Source organism: Pongo abelii, chromosome 16 (assembly GCF_028885655.2).
Source record: "Pongo abelii isolate AG06213 chromosome 16, NHGRI_mPonAbe1-v2.0_pri, whole genome shotgun sequence".
In the NCBI taxonomy this organism is placed as follows: Eukaryota; Metazoa; Chordata; class Mammalia; order Primates; family Hominidae; genus Pongo; species Pongo abelii.
In genome coordinates, this window is record NC_072001.2 from 13,632,959 (window position 1) to 13,652,146 (window position 19,188).

The window sequence follows — 19,188 nt, forward strand, 5'->3', positions numbered from 1 at the left end:
CTGCCTGGGCTCAGGAGTTCGAGACCAGCCTGGGCAACACGGTGAAACCTCATCTCTACTAAAATACAAAAGAAATTAGCCAGGCATGGTGGCTGGCATATGCCTGTATCCCAGGTGCTCTGGAGGCTGAGGCAGGAGAATTGCTCGAACCCGGGAGATGGAGGTTGCAGTCAGCCAAGATTGTGCCACTGCACTCCAGCCTTGCGACAGAGTGAGAATCCGTCAAGGAAGGAAGGAAGGAAGGAAGGAAGGAAAGAAGGGAGGGAGAGAGGAAGGAGGGACGGAGGGAGGCAGAGAAGGAGGGAAGACTATTTAATAATTTCTCATAATTTGATAAATGTTCTGGTTATGAAACTAAAATTGATCAGTCAGAAATTGAGAAGCATCTGAGATGTTACCCATTTAATATATATCCTCTGAATCAGGTTGGATCTTTATAATTCTCAACAATAGCAGCAGCCAACCCTGCACAGAGTAATACTAAGAACCAGATGGTTACACCTGTGTGTACAATGCAGTGACATCACAAGGAGTGGAACTCTGAAATTATTAATCTCAGAGTTTATATACGTATGGAAATATCTGCCCCTCTTCCCCTCTGAAAAAAGAGAAAGCGATTATTTTTACTATGGAATGTAAGCAAATCCTTTCTTAGGGATTGGGGGACTTGTCTCTATCCCATGTCCTGGGACATGCAACTTAAACTCTGCCATCAGAGGCATCCAGATGGTATTTTATCTGGGAACAAAAACATGTAGAATTAGATGCTACTCATAATCCATTCCTGGCATAGCAGGTAGAGCTTTGTAGTGGGACGTCCGACTTTTAGAGGCTCTTTACAGGTATGGAGCTCCTATTGTTAGTGGTCCACACTCAATATTTCACTGTACACGGATCACAGCAGCAGGCAGTCTTATCATTAAATCCAATTTTCTAACTTGGTTGCAGACTCTGTAATCTCACTATACTTTAAAAGATTAATTTGGCAACAGAAGAGATGAGAAAGTAGCATTACTCTTTGAGATCAGTATTGGCTCTATCATAAAATACTGGCTCCAAGTTTAATACCTGCAAAATATAAACAGCAAATGTTTCAGGCAGAAAGGGGTATTTTCTGCCTTTATAGAATGCTGATTTTTGTTGCTTAGAATGTTAGGACCCTGTGGGAACATTAGAAAATTATAGATGGATAGGTAGGTACATAGATAGATAGATAGACAGACAGACAGATAGATAGATCCAGGAAAAATCATCTCCTAATAGAAACCTGCCTCCTAAAGGCAGAAAGTAGAACCAATTTGGGCCAAGGCAGGGACATGCAACTTAAACTCTGCCATCAGAGGCATCCAGATGGTATTTTATCTGGGAACAAAAACATGTAGAATTAGATGCTACTCATAATCCATTCCTGGCATAGCAGGTAGAGCTTTGTAGTGGGACGTCCGACTTTTAGAGGCTCTTTACAGGTATGGAGCTCCTATTGTTAGTGGTCCACACTCAATATTTCACTGTACACTGGGATCACAGCAGCAGGCAGTCTTATCATTAAATCCAATTTTCTAACTTGGTTGCAGACTCTGTAATCTCACTATACTTTAAAAGATTAATGGTTTGAGTACAAAGTTTTAGCTGTATACATCCTACCAAGTTGTAAATTTTGTTTCCTAAATAATCCATTTTTTCTCATTTTATTTACCGAATGTAAAAATTACTGACCAACTGTGTTTAAATATCCAGGAAATGTAGTAGCTTAGCTAATTACATTAATATGTAAATTAATATTTGACAATTATATTTTAAAAATATCTTTGAGATCCTATTATTAGGTTCCTTATTATTTGGAATATGTTCTTGATAAATTTTGTTGCAGCACAGAAATCTTTATCGTTTAAAATTTTTGAAGTACTTCTAATTGAGTCTGATAGTTATTAATATTCCCCAGCTTTCTTTTGACTTATGTTTACCCTTTTCATTATTGTCATAAAAACTTGCTATGCCATATTATATATGTGTATGTATATATATGTGTGTATGTGTGTATATATATATATATATAAATGTGTGTGTGTGTATATATACTTTTTTCTTTTTTGGGGGGGTATGGACTCTCACTCTGTTGCCAGGCTGGAGTGCAGTGGCATAATCTCGGCTCACTGCAACCTCCACCTCCTGGGTTCAAGCAATTCTCATACCTCAGCCTTCCAAGTAGCAAGGATTACAAGCATCCACCATGACTCCTGGCTAAGTTTTTGTATTTTTGGTAGAGACAGGATTTCACCATGTCAGCCAGGCTAGTCTCAAACTCCTGACCTCAGGTGATCTGCCCACCTTGGCCTCCCAAAGTGTTGGGATTACAGGCATGAGCCACCACGCCTGGCCCCTATTCATTTTTTATTCCATAATCTTCACGGTGTTGTTGAGAATCTGTCTTTCTGTCTATGTATTATCTTTTTTATAATTACGTCTTTTACCTCTGGTGAATTTTAAGAGACCTTTTTTTCTTCAGTGTTCTGCAATTTTACTAAGTATCTCAATGTGCTTTCAGTTTAGGAGAGTATGACTGTTTCGTGTTGTTACGCTTGGAATTGTTGTGCTTTTTTTAAGAGCAGCCAGATCTCCTTACAAACTTGGGAATATCTTAAATAGTTACCTTTTGAAATATTGCCTCATAACTCTATGCTTGTTTTCTTTCCTCTTTTAGAGATCTACTTGAACAAATGATAGTGCATAGGTTTATGGCTTCCATATTTGTCAACCTTTGCTTCAGTTTTTTATTTTTTTCTGAATTTTTTTTCATATCTAGCTTACAGTTCAATAATAACTTTTTTATTTTTAAGATTTTATTGTTTTTATTTTTAAGCCATGCTTGTACTTGGTCATATTTTAAATATCTTCTTTAATAATTATGCTTATTTAAATAAATAAATATATGTAATTTTGTTATATGAATGTTTTGGATATAATTGTGCTATTTACATTTCTTCTTATTCTTATAGTTAATTGTTACTCCAATGTCTTTCAATGTGTTTATGCTATACAGTTTTGTTTGTGGGAATGTTTTGAAGCCTGTATTTTGGGTGTTTATACCAAAGAGGTTTTGCTTCTACTGCTGTCAGATGCCTCAGGAGATTTACCATCTTACCATAAATGTCTAGGCTGGAGTTACCCTATCTTTGAAGGCAATGTAAATTTGAACGCTGCGTTATGATAAGTCAAAGTTCATTAATTACCAGACAGCCTTACTGTTGTTGTTATCATCAGGTCATTTTCAATCAAGTTTGAAGGAGACATATTTCTTTATTTTTTATACTTGCTGATGGATAGACTCATTCTAGCTACTCTTTCCTGTGTGAAGTTTAGTTCTGTGTTTATCCAGGAGTCTTATTTATAGTCCAGCATCTTGCAGTGTACACAGTCTTATTTCCTGTCACATAGATGCTAATACATAAGCCTCTTTGTTCCTACTGTGTCCACAGTAGGTAAAACGTCATCATCTGCATACCATTCTGTTTTTCAGGTTTCTTTTTCTTTGAAGTTCTTGAGTAATGTCTCCTTTATTTTTGAAGACTGGGCTTGTATATGAATAGATAGCAATAGTTAAATTTTGTTATTTGCAGTATTTATGTTCTATAAAGTTTTGACAAACAAGAAATTAGCAAATACTGAATCATTGCTTGCAAAGGAAATACAGGATTAGTTTGTTGTGAGCCTCTGGTCACAACATTTTCATCAGCTGATCAATATCTAATCTTGTTTGATGTGTGTTTCTGTTTTGAGACACCTTACTTAAGATGTACTGCTGATTTATTAACATTGAACTCTCATCAGCCAACAGCACTAAAACACATGCCTGAACAAACCTTACCTAACACACATAACATCAAACCTTTGCAGGTCCCACATCTGTGAATTCAACCTACTGTGTATGGAAAATGTTAGGGTAAAAACAACAATATAACAAGAAATAATACAATTAAAAATATGATATAACAACTACTTACATAGCATTTGCACTGTATTACTTATTGTAAGTAACCTAGAGATGATTTGAAGTATATAGGAGGATATGCATAGTTTGTATGCAAATACTATGCCATTTTATATAAGAAACTTGAGCATCCCCAGATTTGGGTATTCCCAGGGGTTCTGGAACCAATCTCCTGCGTCAAATGAGGTTGACTATATTTTTCTCTGTAAGACACATCATAGCCTTCTTGTACTTGAGAACAATAGACAGAGCTTTAGCAATATTCTGGGGTGTGGGAGGCATTTTAAACAGCCATATCACCAACAAAGAGCACTAAATAGACTGTGAAAAAGATCCTTGTTTATAGCATGAAAACTGAAATAACAAAGTAGTGCATTACTTTGTTTGACCTCAACTGTGAGCATGCGCATTGAGAGAATCACATTTTTTTATTCTGTGCATGTTAAAAAAAGACCAGGAAAGCATGAGTGAGTATGGATTTTTGAGATTACACATACATTTATGCATCTTGGAGAAGTTGCAAATATGGAATTCACAAATAATGGGGTTTGATGTAGACATATAGATGTAGGTATGTAATATACTGGTATTTCAAATTAGCAATAATGAATGCCACAGTGTCAGAAATAATTAAACATGTGTTTTGTATTTTCAATAAAATACATCCAGTCCTGATAAAGACATTATAACTCTTATATATTGCCATTAGAGTAAGTTGGTGTAATTTTCTGGAAAGTGATTTGGTAACATATGTTAACAACTTTTAAAGATTTATAAAAACGAATTTAGTAATTCTCCTCCTGGTGAGCCAATCTTAGCAAATTCCAAGAAATGCAAATAAAATTTATATACAGCTGACCCGTGAACAACACAGATTTGAACTTTGAGGGTCCACTTATCCATTAATTTTCTTCAGCTTCTGCCACTCCAAGTACAACAAAATCAACCCTTCCTCTCTCCTCTTCTCCTACTTAGCTTACTCAATGTGAAGCTATGACCAACAAGGATGATGACCTTTATGATGATCCACTTCAAGTTAATGAAGAGTAAATATATTTTCTCCTTCTTATGATTTTCTTAATAACATTTTCCTTTCTTTAGTTTACTTTATTTAAGAATACAATATATAATGCATATAACATACAAAGTATGTATTAATCAACTCAATATTATCGGTAGGGCTTCTGGTCAACAGTTGACTACTACTAGTTTAGTGTTTGGAGAGTTAAAATGTATATGCAGATTTTCAACTTTGTTGGGTTAAGCATCCCTAAGCTTTGCATTGTTCAAGGATCAATTGTATGCACATCATTAATGTAGCATTAAAATTACTCTATGAAGTTTTGGAAGAAATAATATGTCCATCTGCAAGATAATGCTTACAGAAATCATATTTATTCATGTCAACATTATTGAGCAGGTATCATAGATTCTTTGAAAGTAGTTTAAATTTATTAGTATGGGAAGCTTTTTCTGATATAAAGTTAGGACATGAAGTAACACGAGTATAATATTCTATATATAATGATCTCAGCTATGTAAATACTTTATAGGAACTAAATAAAATATTTGTAATAATTGCATACAGGAGTACTTTTTCTGTACTATTTTTAATTTGTTTTTACATAAGTATATCTTTACTAATTAGACAAAATTAATGGATAAAAGGATAAAATGGAGTATAGAATTGCTACCAGGAGAATAATGTTCAGATATTTTTTAAAATCTTTTTTGATAATGATAGTTTTTGTGAGAATAGATATTGAGGTGTGTGCTCAATGATATCAATCAGTGTGAAATAAAAAAACTTGTGAGATTGATGTGGCAAATAAATGTAGAAAGAATCACACATGGGGAATATTTTCTCTACCATTTTGTCTCATTTATACTACAACTGCAAAATCTCAAAGTACCTTCAGAGAAACACAATGTGTTGAAGTTGTACAATGTATTTTTAAATGAATTCTTATTTACACAAAGAAATACAATGTTCTTATTTTGTTTACATGCTAAAATTCTGAAAAACAACATATTAATTTTACATAGTATATTTTAAAAGAAATAATTTTGACATATTCTTTGTGTGCAAGAAAATATACATTTCAACAAAGGGGCCTAAGCATTATTAATAAGTTATTCAGAAAACAATTACAGATCACCTTTGAGTTGATATAGTGGAATACATATATATCAATTTTCTTTAATTTTTTATAGTTTTCATGTTAAATAGACAATATTCACAAACCCGTTGTGAGAAAATCTGCTATTACTTTAATGATCTAAACAAGACTTCATAAGAAAAAAGGAATTAGTTGTTTACAGATTTTAAAAACATTTACTTTGTATGTTACTTTATGCTTTAATAAGTTATGGTTTGTTAAGAGGTCTTAAACAAAGTAGATGGCCAATAAATATTTTATTTCTGTGAATATCCTGCCAGGTACAAACATAGTTCTATTAAAATTGATTCCCTAAGGAAATCACTCTGCCTGCAGACATAAAATTAATTAGTGCTGAATTTCACTTTTATGGCAATGTTTGCTATTAAAGTGTAGAAAAAACATTGCCAAAAATTATGATGAAAGATTTTTTAAGAATTGACAAAAGAAGTGAAGGAAAAGTAAAATATGTATCAAAAGTCAATTAACATAGAACTTAAAGATTAAACTGTTTTTTAAAGAATATATTAGTTTTTCATTGAATATTTCTGATAGGTTCTATTATATCTTTATATATTTAATAGCTTTAAGTCCTAAAAATGCTGTCAGATATTTAAAAATTATAGTTTAAAAACAATAGAATATTTTTTGAAATAAAATAGGTTTGTGACAAAAAATAATTTTGAAAACAGCAAATTTACTTGAAAGGCATAAAACTGAAATTTTATTCTTTTGAAGCTCTCTAAATTTATATTTTGTGTTTAAAATGTGTCTTTCTTCATTTTATTTTTCTAGTTAACAATATGTTAAAATTACCTAATGAAAAGTAAATACCCATGAGTCAAAAAAAACCAACCAAAGTCATTTATAGATCATTTATAGATCAATTCAAAATAGTGATATAGGTATATCAAAAGTAATTAAAAATTAATAGGTAATATAAGTAATTCAAAATTAGTGAACAGAGATGACAGGTTTTTTTTTTATAAATTACAGCATTTATTTTATTTTATTTTATTTTATTTTTTATTATTTATTTATTTGTCATTATACTTTAAGTTCTAGGGTACATGTGCACAACATGCAGGTTTGATACATAGGTATACATGTGCCATGTTGCTTTGCTGCACCATCAACTCGTCATTTACATTAGGTATTTCTCCTAATGCTATCCCTCCCCCAACCCCCCACCCCCCACCCCCCAACAGGCCCCGGTGTGTGATGTTCCCCGCCCTGTGTCCAAGTGTTCTCATTGTTCAATTCCCATCTGAGAGTGAGAACATGCAGTGTTTGGTTTTCTGTCCTTGCGATAGTTTGCTCAGAATGATGGTTTCCAGCTTCATTCATCTCTCTGCAAAGGACATGAACTCACCCTTTTTTATGGTTGCATAGTATTCCATGGTGTATATGTGCCACATTTTCTTTTTTTTTTCTTTTTATTATTATTATTATTATTATTATTATTATACTTTAGGCTCTATGGTACATGTGCGCAATATGCAGGTAAGTTACATATGTATACATGTGCCATGCTGGTGCGCTGCACCCACCAACTCGTCATCTAGCATTAGGTATATCTCCCAATGCTATCCCTCCCCCCTCCCCCCACCCCACAACAGTCCCCAAAGTGTGATGTTCCCCTTCCTGTGTCCATGTGTTCTCATTGTTCAATTCCCACCTATGAGTGAGAATATGCGGTGTTTGGTTTTTTGTTCTTGCGATAGTTTACTGAGAATGATGATTTCCAATTTCATCCATGTCCCTACAAAGGACATGAACTCATCATTTTTTATGGCTGCATAGTATTCCATGGTGTATATGTGCCACATTTTCCTAATCCAGTCTATCATTGTTGGACATTTGGGTTGGTTCCAAGTCTTTGCTATTGTGAATAATGCCGCAATAAACATACATGTGCATGTGTCTTTATAGCAGCATGATTTATAATCCTTTGGGTATATACCCAGTAATGGGATGGCTGGGTCAAATGGAATTTCTAGTTCTAGATCCCTGAGGAATCGCCACACTGACTTCCACAATGGTTGAACTAGTTTACAGTCCCACCAACAGTGTAAAAGTGTTCCTATTTCTCCACATCCTCTCCAGCACCTATTGTTTCCTGACTTTTTAATGATTGCCATTCAAACTGGTGTGAGATGGTATCTCATTGTGGTTTTGATTTGCATTTCTCTGATGGCCAGTGATGGTGAGCATTTTTTCATGTGTTTTTTGGCTGCATAAATGTCTTCTTTTGAGAAGTGTCTGTTCATGTCCTTCGCCCACTTTTTGATGGGGTTGTTTGTTTTTTTCTTGTAAATTTGTTGGAGTTCATTGTAGATTCTGGATATTAGCCCTTTGTCAGATGAGTAGGTTGCGAAAATTTTCTCCCATTTTGTAGGTTGCCTGTTCACTCTGATGGTAGTTTCTTTTGCTGTGCAGAAGCTCTTTAGTTTAATGAGATCCCATTTGTCAATCTTGGCTTTTGTTGCCATTGCTTTTGGTGTTTGAGACATGAAGTCCTTGCCCATGCCTATGTCCTGAATGGTAATGCCTAGGTTTTCTTCTAAGGTTTTTATGGTTTTAGGTCTAACATTTAAGTCTTTAATCCATCTTGAATTGATTTTTGTATAAGGTGTAAGGAAGGGATCCAGTTTCAGCTTTCTACATATGGCTAGCCAGTTTTCCCAGCACCATTTATTAAATAGGGAATCCTTTCCCCATTTCTTGTTTTTGTCAGGTTTGTCAAAGATCAGATGGTTGTAGATGTGTGGTATTATTTCTGATGGCTCTGTTCTGTTCCATTGATCTATATCTCTGTTTTGGTACCAGTACCATGCTGTTTTGGTTACTGTAGCCTTGTAGTATAGTTTGAAGTCAGGTAGTGTGATGCCTCCAGCTTTGTTCTTTTGGCTTAGGATTGACTTGGCGATGCGGGCTCTTTTTTGGTTCCATATGAACTTTAAAGTAGTTTTTTCCAATTCTGTGAAGAAAGTCATTGGTATCTTGATGGGGATGGCATTGAATCTGTAAATTACCTTGGGAAGGATGGCCATTTTCATGATATTGATTCTTCCTACCCATGAGCATGGAATGTTCTTCCATTTCTTTGTATCCTCTTTTATTTCCTTGAGCAGTGGTCTGTAGTTCTCCTTGAAGAGGTGCTTCACATCCCTTGTAAGTTGGATTCCTAGGTATTTTATTCTCTTTGAAGCAATTGTGAATGGGAGTTCACTCATGATTTGGCTCTGTTTGTCTGTTATTGATGTATAAGAATGCTTGTGATTTTTGTACATTGATTTTGTATCCTGAGACTTTGCTGAAGTTGCTGATCAGCTTAAGGAGATTTTGGGCTGAGACAATGGGGTTTTCTAGATATACTATCATGTCATCTGCAAACAGCAACAATTTGACTTCCTCTTTTCCTAATTGAATACCCTTGATTTCCTTCTCTTGCCTAATTGCCCTGGCCAGAACTTCCAACACTATGTTGAATAGAAGTGGTGAGAGATGGCATCCCTGTCTTGCGCCAGTTTTCAAAGGGAATGCTTCCAGTTTTTGCCCATTCAGTATGATATTGGCTGTGGGTTTGTCATAAATAGCTCTTATTATTTTGAGATATGTCCCATCAATACCTAATTTATTGAGAGTTTTTAGCATGAAGGGTTGTTGAATTTTGTCAAAGGCCTTTTCTGCATCTATTGAGATAATCATGTGGTTTTTGTCTTTGGTTCTGTTTATATGCTGGATTACATTTATTGATTTGCGTATATTGAACCAGCCTTGCATCCCAGGGATGAAGCCCACTTGATCATGGTGGATAAGCTTTTTGATGTGCTGCTGGATTCTGTTTGCCAGTATTTTATTGAGGATTTTTGCATCAATGTTCATCAAGGATATTGGTCTAAAATTCTCTTTTTTTGTCGTGTCTCTGCCAGGCTTTGGTATCAGGATGATGCTGGCCTCATAAAATGAGTTAGGGAGGACTCCCTCTTTTTCTATTGATTGGAATAGTTTCAGAAGGAATGGTACCAGCTTCTCCTTGTACCTCTGGTAGAATTCGGCTGTGAACCCATCTGGTCCTGGACTTTTTTTGGTTGGTAAGCTATTGATTATTGCCACAATTTCAGCTCCTGTTATTGGTCTATTCAGAGATTCAACTTCTTCCTGGTTTTGTCTTGGGAGGGTGTGTGTGTTGAGGAATTTATCCATTTCTTCTAGATTTTCTAGTTTATTTGCGTAGAGGTGTTTGTAATATTCTCTGATGGTAGTTTGTATTTCTGTGGGATCGGTGGTGATATCCCCTTTATCATTTTTTATTGCATCTATTTGATTCTTCTCTCTTTTTTTCTTTATTAATCTTGCTAGCGGTCTATCAATTTTGTTGATCCTTTCAAAAAACCAGCTCCTGGATTCATTTATTTTTTGGAGGGTTTTTTGTGTCTCTATTTCCTTCCATTCTGCTCTGATTTTAACTATTTCTTGCCTTCTGCTAGCTTTTGAATGTGTTTGCTCTTGCTTTTCTAGTTCTTTTAATTGTGATGTTAGGGTGTCAATTTTGGATCTTTCCTGCTTTCTCTAGTGGGCATTTAGTGCTATAAATTTCCCTCTACACACTGCTCTGAATGCATCCCAGAGATTCTGGTATGTTGTGTCTTGGTTCTCGTTGGTTTCAAAGAACATCTTTATTTCTGCCTTCATTTCGTTATGTACCCAGTAGTCATTCAGGAGCAGGTTGTTCAGTTTCCACGTAGTTGAGCGGTTTTGAGTGAGATTCTTAATCCTGAGTTCTAGCTTGATTGCACTGTGATCTGAGAGATAGTTTGTTATAATTTCTGTTCTTTTACATTTATTGAGGACAGCTTTACTTCCAAGTATATGGTCAATTTTGGAATAGGTGTGGTGTGGTGCTGAAAAAAATGTATATTCTGTTGATTTGGGGTGGAGAGTTCTGTAGATGTCTATTAGGTCCGCTTGGTGCAGAGCTGAGTTCAATTCCTGGGTATCCTTGTTGACTTTCTGTCTCATTGATCTGTCTAATGTTGACAGTGGGGTGTTAAAGTCTCCCATTATTAATGTGTGGGAGTCTAAGTCTCTTTGTAGGTCACTCAGGACTTGCTTTATGAATCTGGGTGCTCCTGTATTGGGTGCATATATATTTAGGATAGTTAGCTCTTCTTGTTGAATTAATCCCTTTACCATTATGTAATGGCCTTCTTTGTCTCTTTTGATCTTTGTTGGTTTAAAGTCTGTTTTATCAGAGACTAGGATTGCAACCCCTGCCTTTTTTTGTTTTCCATTTGCTTGGTAGATCTTCCTCCATCCTTTTATTTTGAGCCTATGTGTGTCTCTGCACGTGAGATGGGTTTCCTGAATACATCACACAGATGGGTCTTGAGTCTTTATCCAATTTGCCAGTCTGTGTCTTTTAATTGGAGCATTTAGTCCATTTACATTTAAAGTTAATATTGTTATGTGTGAATCTGATCCTGTCATTATGATGTTAGCTGGTTATTTTGCTCATTAGTTGATGCAGTCTCTTCCTAGTCTCGATGGTCTTTACATTTCGGTATGATTTTGCAGTGGCTGGTACCGGTTGTGCCTTTCCATGTTTAGCACTTCCTTCAGGAGCTCTTTTAGGGCAGGCCTGCTGGTGACAAAATCTCTCAGCATTTGCTTGTCTGTAAAGTATTTGATTTCTCCTTCACTTATGAAGCTTAGTTTGGCTGGATATGAAATTCTGGGTTGAAAATTCTTTTCTTTAAGAATGTTGAATATTGGCCCCCACTCTCTTCTGGCTTGTACGGTTTCTGCCGAGAGATCCGCTGTTAGTCTGATGGGCTTCCCTTTGATGGTAAACCGACCTTTCTCTCTGGCTGCCCTTAACATTTTTTCCTTCATTTCAACTTTGGTGAATCTGACAATTATGTGTCTTGGAGTTGCTCTTCTCGAGGAGTATCTTTGTGGCGTTCTCTGTATTTCCTGAATCTGAATGTTGGCCTGCCTTGCTAGATTGGGGAAGTTCTCCTGGATAATATCCTGCAGAGTGTTTTCCAACTTGGTTCCATTCTCCCCGTCACTTTCAGGTACACCAATCAGACGTAGATTTGGTCTTTTCACATAGTCCCATATTTCTTGGAGGCTTTGCTCGTTTCTTTTTATTCTTTTTTCTCTAAACTTCCCTTCTCGCTTCATTTCATTCATTTCATCTTCCAGGGCTGATACCCTTTCTTCCATTTGATCGCATCAGCTCCTGAGGCTTCTGCATTCTTCACGTAGTTCTCGAGCCTTGGTTTTCAGCTCCATCAGCTCCTTTAAGCACTTCTCTGTATTGGTTTTTCTAGTTATATATTCTTCTAAATTTTTTTCAAAGTTTTCAACTTCTTTGCCTTTGGTTTGAATATCCTCCCGTAGGTCGGAGTAATTTGATCGTCTGAAGCCTTCTTCTCTCAGCTCGTCAAAGTCATTCTCAGTCCAGCTTTGTTCTGTTGCTGGTGAGGAACTGTGTTCCTTTGGAGGAGGAGAGGTACTCTGCTTTTTAGAGTTTCCAGTTTTTCTGCTCTGTTTTTTCCCCATCTTTGTGGTTTCATCTACTTTTGGTCTTTGATGATGGTGATGTACAGATGGGTTTTTGGTGTGGATGTCCTTTCTGTTAGTTTTCCTTCTAACAGACAGGACCCTCAGCTGCAGGTCTGTTGGAGTACCTGGCCGGCCGTGTGAGGTGTCAGTCCGCCCCTGCTGGGGGGTGCCTCCCAGTTAGGTTGCTCGGGGGTCAGGGGTCAGGGACCCACTTGAGGAGGCAGTCTGCCCGTTCTCAGATCTCCAGCTGCGTGCTGGGAGAACCACTGCTCTCCTCAAAGCTGTCAGACGGGGACATTTAAGTCTGCAGAGGTTACTGCTGTCTTTTTGTTTGTCTGTGCCCTGCCCCCAGAGGTGGAGCCTACAGAGGAAGGCAGGCCTCCTTGAGCTGTGGTGGGCTCCACCCAGTTCAAGCTTCCAGGCTGCTTTGTTTACCTAAGGGAGCCTGGGCAATGGCGGGCGCCCCTCCCCCAGCCTCGCTGCCAACTTGCTGTTTGATCTCAGACTGCTGTGCTAGCAATCAGCGAGACTCCGTGGGCGTAGGACCCTCTGAGCCAGGTGCGGGCTATACTCTGCTGGGGCACCGTTTCCTAAGCCCGTCAGAAAAGCACAGTATTCGGGTGGGAGTGGCCCGATTTTCCAGGTGCCGTCTGTCACCCCTGGAAAGGGAACTCCCTGACCCCTTGCGCTTCCCGAGTGAGGCAATGCCTCGCCCCTGCTTCGGCTGGCGCACGGTGCGCTCACCCACTGACCTGCGCCCACTGTCTGGCACTCCCTAGTGAGATGAACACGGTACCTCAGATGGAAATGCAGAAATCACCCGTCTTCTGCGTCGCTCGCGCTGGGAGCTGTAGACCGGAGCTGTTCCTATTCGGCCATCTTGGCTCCTCCCCGACAGTTTTATAAATTAATTTGAGAAGATTGTTGATGTCGGTAAAAGAAACAATAATTTTTATTATTTCCAAACATACTCAATGTTTAGTCTGAATGCTTCCCTGCCTTTTTGATGAATCATATCTTTCTTGTAAAAATACTACCATTCTTCTTTAGGACATAGTTAACTGCAAAATTACCTTATTTGCCATTCTCTGTTTTTAAAAATATTTTTAGTGTCTAATAAGAAATAAATCACCCCAAATTTATATTACATCTAAATTCATGGAGCTTATTTTTTTGAATATGGCTATTTTTTCCTTGACTGCTACTTTCTGAATTTAAGTGATCTTGCACCAGAGATACTACAAACTTATTTTGAAGATTTTCCAGAGACATTGGCCATTTTACCCATCTGTGTGTGACTTTGACATTGCCAATTATATCTTGGCTGGAAAATATCATTATAGTTGAACAAATACCGTTAACAGAAAATGTTCAAATTATTCAGACTGTATTTATGAACAACACATTTTGGCTTCAGCTTTCCAAACCTTTGCCACTATTTCTTGTGCTTCCAATATATTTCCCTTTTTGGATTGTGATATTAGGAGATGGAGAATATATAGATATGTTTCTATCCACGCATCCTGGCTCATGACTCTCGAAGCTCTCATTACAGTCTTTTCTTATAATGTCGGGGCACTTTGGGCCCCAGAAGCAGGCCTCAGAAAACAGAATTTCTCTTTCTGACTTTCTCCAGTCCTCCTTTTTCCTGCTCTTTTTTCTCCAAAGGCTGGAAATCTTACCCTACCTTTGTACCTTGGAGCTGCCCATAAACAAATTTCTCTAACCTACCTTGTTTGATCATAGGTCACATGAGCTGTGTTTCAGAGGAGGTCCTGCCCCATACCATGGAGAAAGGAATGCTGCACAGAGGCCGAGAAGAAATCTCCACCCACAGACCTTGCTGGATTTTCCCACTCAGCCTGTGACTGTTAGATTATACCCCTTTGTCCAGTTGCATTTGTACACAGTTGTTGATGCTTCAATCATGCCTATTCATTGAAATTTCCATAGAAGGCCCAAGAGGACAGAGTTTGAAGAGCTTTGGGAAAACTGAACACGTGGAGGTTCCTGGAGGGTAGCAAGCCCCAGAGAGGACATGGAAGCTTTGGGCACCTTCCCTCATACCTTGCCTTACGCATCTCTTCATCGCTACGCTTTGTAATATCTTTCATAATAAACCCATTTCCTAGAGTTCAGTGAGCTGCTCTAACAAGTTTATCAAACCCAAGGAGGGGGTTGTGGGAATACCAATTTACGGGCGGTTGGTTAGAAGCACAAGTTAAACAATCTGGGACTTGTGATTGACATTGGAAGTGGGAGCAGCTTTGTGCCACTGAGCCTGTAGAATCTGATGCTATCCCTGGAGAGACAGAGTCAAAAGAGAAATGGAGGACACCAAGCTGGTGTTGGCTGAATAATTGCTTGCTTGCTGTTAGGGAGAGATTCCTATACATCTGGCCACATAAGTCTTCTGTGTTTATTGCTGTGATGTGAGAGCAGAGAAAAAAACAGTTGGAGTTTTTTCCCCCCTAACAGTGGTATAAAATGTATTCAAACTACAATAAAATATTGCAGAGGTAATATAGTCTTCAATGAAATGTTTTGTTTGACTTGTCGTATCATTTATGCCATGGCATAAATTTTCCATCATCATACTAAAGCTCTTAACATGGTTTTAAAACTTCTCCTGAGGTTATAAAAAATGTAAGCTCAGTTAACTTTTTATTTCATTGCTGATGTTATTAACAATGCCAGATGAATTTTGCTGTCCACAACATTGAGCAATCATATAGCTTTGCCAAAGACAAATGTTATATGTAATTTGAAGGTCAGGGAAAGTGATACATTAGTTTCCAAGAAGCACTTAATATCACTTTACCCTTAATCATCTTGTCTTAGACTGAAAAACTTAAGAAGTTTAAAGAAATCAGTTTTAGAGATAAGAAGGCTCAGTATGTTTTGGGAAGAGGAATATCACTGTTACATTTATATGATGCTGAATTGTCTTGAGATGAAGCCACTTGAAAAATGAAATAAATCTATTACATTCTTTATTTCTACATTTTACTGCTGTTAAGAAAATAAAACATGTCTATTTCTGAAGTTTTCTTCAATAATAAGTAATAATGTCAACAGAGTGTAGAGTACTATAAATATCTAATGAGAAATTTTCTCCACTTAAAGAAAGAATACTTACAGTTATTTCTAATTTTCTATGTTTTCTATAATTTTATCTTTCTTAATTGAGGCTATTCAATTATATTTATTAACTGGCATGATTGTTGGCATAATAACTTAGAATATTTCATGGTTTCTCTGAGTTTAAAATATAATAGTTTAAAGCAGCTCAGCATTTTACTACCTCATATGCAATATACTTATTATGATTTGAGATGTATTTGATGATTTAAAAAATAAAGTTAGTTACAATATTCTCTGTAGTATGAGATAGTAATTTATCTTTTTAGTAAGGAAGCAAAAGGAGAGCGCTACTGTGACCTCTAACTTTGGGGGAGTGAAAACAGAATATGCAGCAACACCAAAAATAAGAAATTTCTTCTGAATCTTCATTAAATAAGGTTGTTGTATAATTCACCTTATTACTTTGGGCCCCAATATTTTAGGTACAAACATAATTAGGCATTTCTATTTTCTTTAATATATTTGGTGATTCTTTTTATTTTGAGGCTAAAATGTGGTTTCACATATTAGGAATATCAGAAACCAAACTTTGAATGAAATGCACACACAAACTACAAGTAGTATCAGGATTCTCTATCACCCAATGTTGATTACCTCTACGGCTCTTTAACTCTGAGGAAAATATATGTGCTATTTCTGATGTTGTAGCCCTTCTTCTTTCTTTATGCTCTTTCTAATTGAACTATACCTGTATATCATAACAGCCCTTGTCAGACTGTACCAGTTATAGACATATTTGTCTTTCCAAATTACTCAGCATTTTGTTTGTGAATACTTTCACTATTCTGCAGTCTTATTTATAGTCTTATTCATAGTTCCTACTGTCTGAATCCAGAAAGTTATGCAGTTTGAATGCATCACATGGCAATATACCACTTTCTTGTGAAACTGAGTATTACTGAATTTCTGATACAGCTGATATTAAACCTTTCCTTGATTATGTAATATGAGAAAAAGGAGAAGTTGAGTCTTATCTGACATTTTTTCCTCATTACTTAAAAGTCTTTTCCTATTGCAACTATCCATGCCACACTATTAAATCTCACTTTCAACATTACTGATAGTAATTCTGGTTCCTTAACTTAGAACTCTAAGAAGACAAATGTAGGCTTAGTTGAAAATAAGTGAAAGAAGATCAATATACATTTTGAAGTACAGTTAACTTGAGCATCTTTACTATTCATCTCACTGAACTTGGATTTCTCTAAATATGGCAATGTAAACAGGCAAATTTTAGATTACTCATCAATCTCTACAGCCACTTTAAATTCAAGTACAGTTACTCTGTGTAGAGGAAGCACATGTCTAATGAAATCGTTTTGTGAGATGTTGGCCCTCTGAGAGAATTTAGGACTCTTAGTAGAAACTTATTAGTCTATGAATATGTACATGCTCAAAATTGATATTTTTCCCAATGTGCAGAGGCTGCTATGTGTTCACCAAAACCTATTTGCGCTTTTGTCACTTACAGCTAGAACTACAATTCCCAGCCTCCCTTATAGATACATGTGTCCATAACCAACTACCTAACAGAGTTATCTGCCACATACTTTACTGCTTCCAATTTGATACAGTTAAATTTGGAGCCTAATATTGAATTAGTTCAAAACATGGTGGAACCCCGTCTCTACAAAAATACAAAAACTAGCCGAGCGTGATGGCGGGTGCCTGTAGTCCCAGCTATTTGCGAGGCTGAGGGGAGACAATCACTTGAACCCAGGAGGCAGAGCTTGCAGTGAGCCGAGATCATGCCATTGCACTCCAGCCTGGGTGACAGAGCAAGACTCCATCTCAAAAAAATAAAAAAAATACTCTTTTTTTTGTTGTGTCTCTGCCAGGCTTTGTTATCAGGATGGTGCTGGCCTCATAAAATGAGTTAGGGAGGATTCCCTCTTTTTCTATTTACTGGAATAGTTTCAGAAGGAATGGTACCAGCTCCTCGATAGACTAGATTAAGAAAATATGGCACATATACACCATGGAATACTCTGTAGCCATAAAAAAAGATGAGTTCATGTCCTTTGTAGGGACATGGTTGAAGCTGGAAACCATCATTCTCAGCAAACTATCGCAAGGACAAAAAACCAAACACCGCATGTTCTCACTCATAGGTGGGAATTGAACGATGAGAACACGTGGACACAGGAAGGGGAACATCACACACCGGGGCCTGTTGTGGGGTTAGGGGAGGGGGGAGGGATAGCATTAGGAGATATACCTAATGTAAATGACGAGTTAATGGGTGCAACACACCAATATGGCACATGTATACATATGTAACAAACATGCATGTTGTGCACATGTACCCTAGAACTTAAAGTATAATAAAAAAAAAATAAAATAAAATAAATAAAATTTTAAAAATTTAAAAATAAAAATAAAGAAAGAAAGAAAGAAAGAAAAAGAAGGAAAGAAAGAAAGAAAAACAGCAAGACCTGGATCTCTTGATCAATTAGTTCCATTTGTACTTGAGATGAACAAGCCACTCAGGTTTTTCTGTTTTTTTTCTAACATTTTCAGCTGTAAGGTTTATACATGTAATATCAAATTTTCCCCAGGAGGGTAGTCATCCTGCAATACATTTCTAAAATATGAAAAATTATTTAGCATTAAGACAAATGAAACACTGACAGCCACTCCTTTAGTTATGAGGAAAATGGTTCATAAAAGAGTAATGGTGTTGATATTTAATTTGTCCTTTTTTAGGAAGGCATTATGTGGAGTGACTGTTTAAATAAATAATTGGCTAGTTTGCTGGAAAAAGTGAGAAAGGCATAAAAAACATCCAGATATTTTGAGCAATGAAGTCTTTGGAAAAGGAAATGCTTTTAGATACCAAACAGTAAGAGATAACTCTGAAAAGACACTGGAGGAGGACAGGACGATGAGGACTCAGGTCTGCTACAAAGATCAGATTAGATCAGATTAATAGAGTACCTCTGCCTACTCACAAAATAGTATCACAGGTAGCCTAGCTGCCATTAAAAGGAGAAACCATGGGATATGGTTTCAGAAATAAAGCAGGCTTGGAAATTATTTCTAAGACAAATTGTAGGTATACCCCTCTTACATGGTCTGATTAGAAGCAAAAATGAGAATCCTACTAATAATGAAGGAAATTGCCTGTCCAAAAATTACACAAACATAAACTACGAATATCTTTAGCTCTCGGGGTCTTAGGAAAAACAAAACAAAACAAAAACTCTTAGCCTCCCAAATACTCACTATAAGTGCAGCCATATGTGGAAATAGACAAAAAAAAAGTATAATCTATGGTGAAAAGAAGCCATTAAGCTTTTATTAAAACACTGCAATACGAGG

The 19,188-nt window shown here is 36.7% G+C and overlaps 1 long non-coding RNA gene across 1 annotated transcript; it reads left to right on the plus strand.

Moving 5' to 3' along the window:
- Positions 1–522: 522 nt before the first annotated feature.
- LOC129050231 (uncharacterized) lies at positions 523–15,236 on the plus strand. The gene is made up of 3 exons (XR_008513835.1): positions 523–635; positions 4,964–5,034; positions 14,470–15,236. It is a non-coding gene; the product is annotated as an uncharacterized LOC129050231 (long non-coding RNA).
- Positions 15,237–19,188: the final 3,952 nt, after the last annotated feature.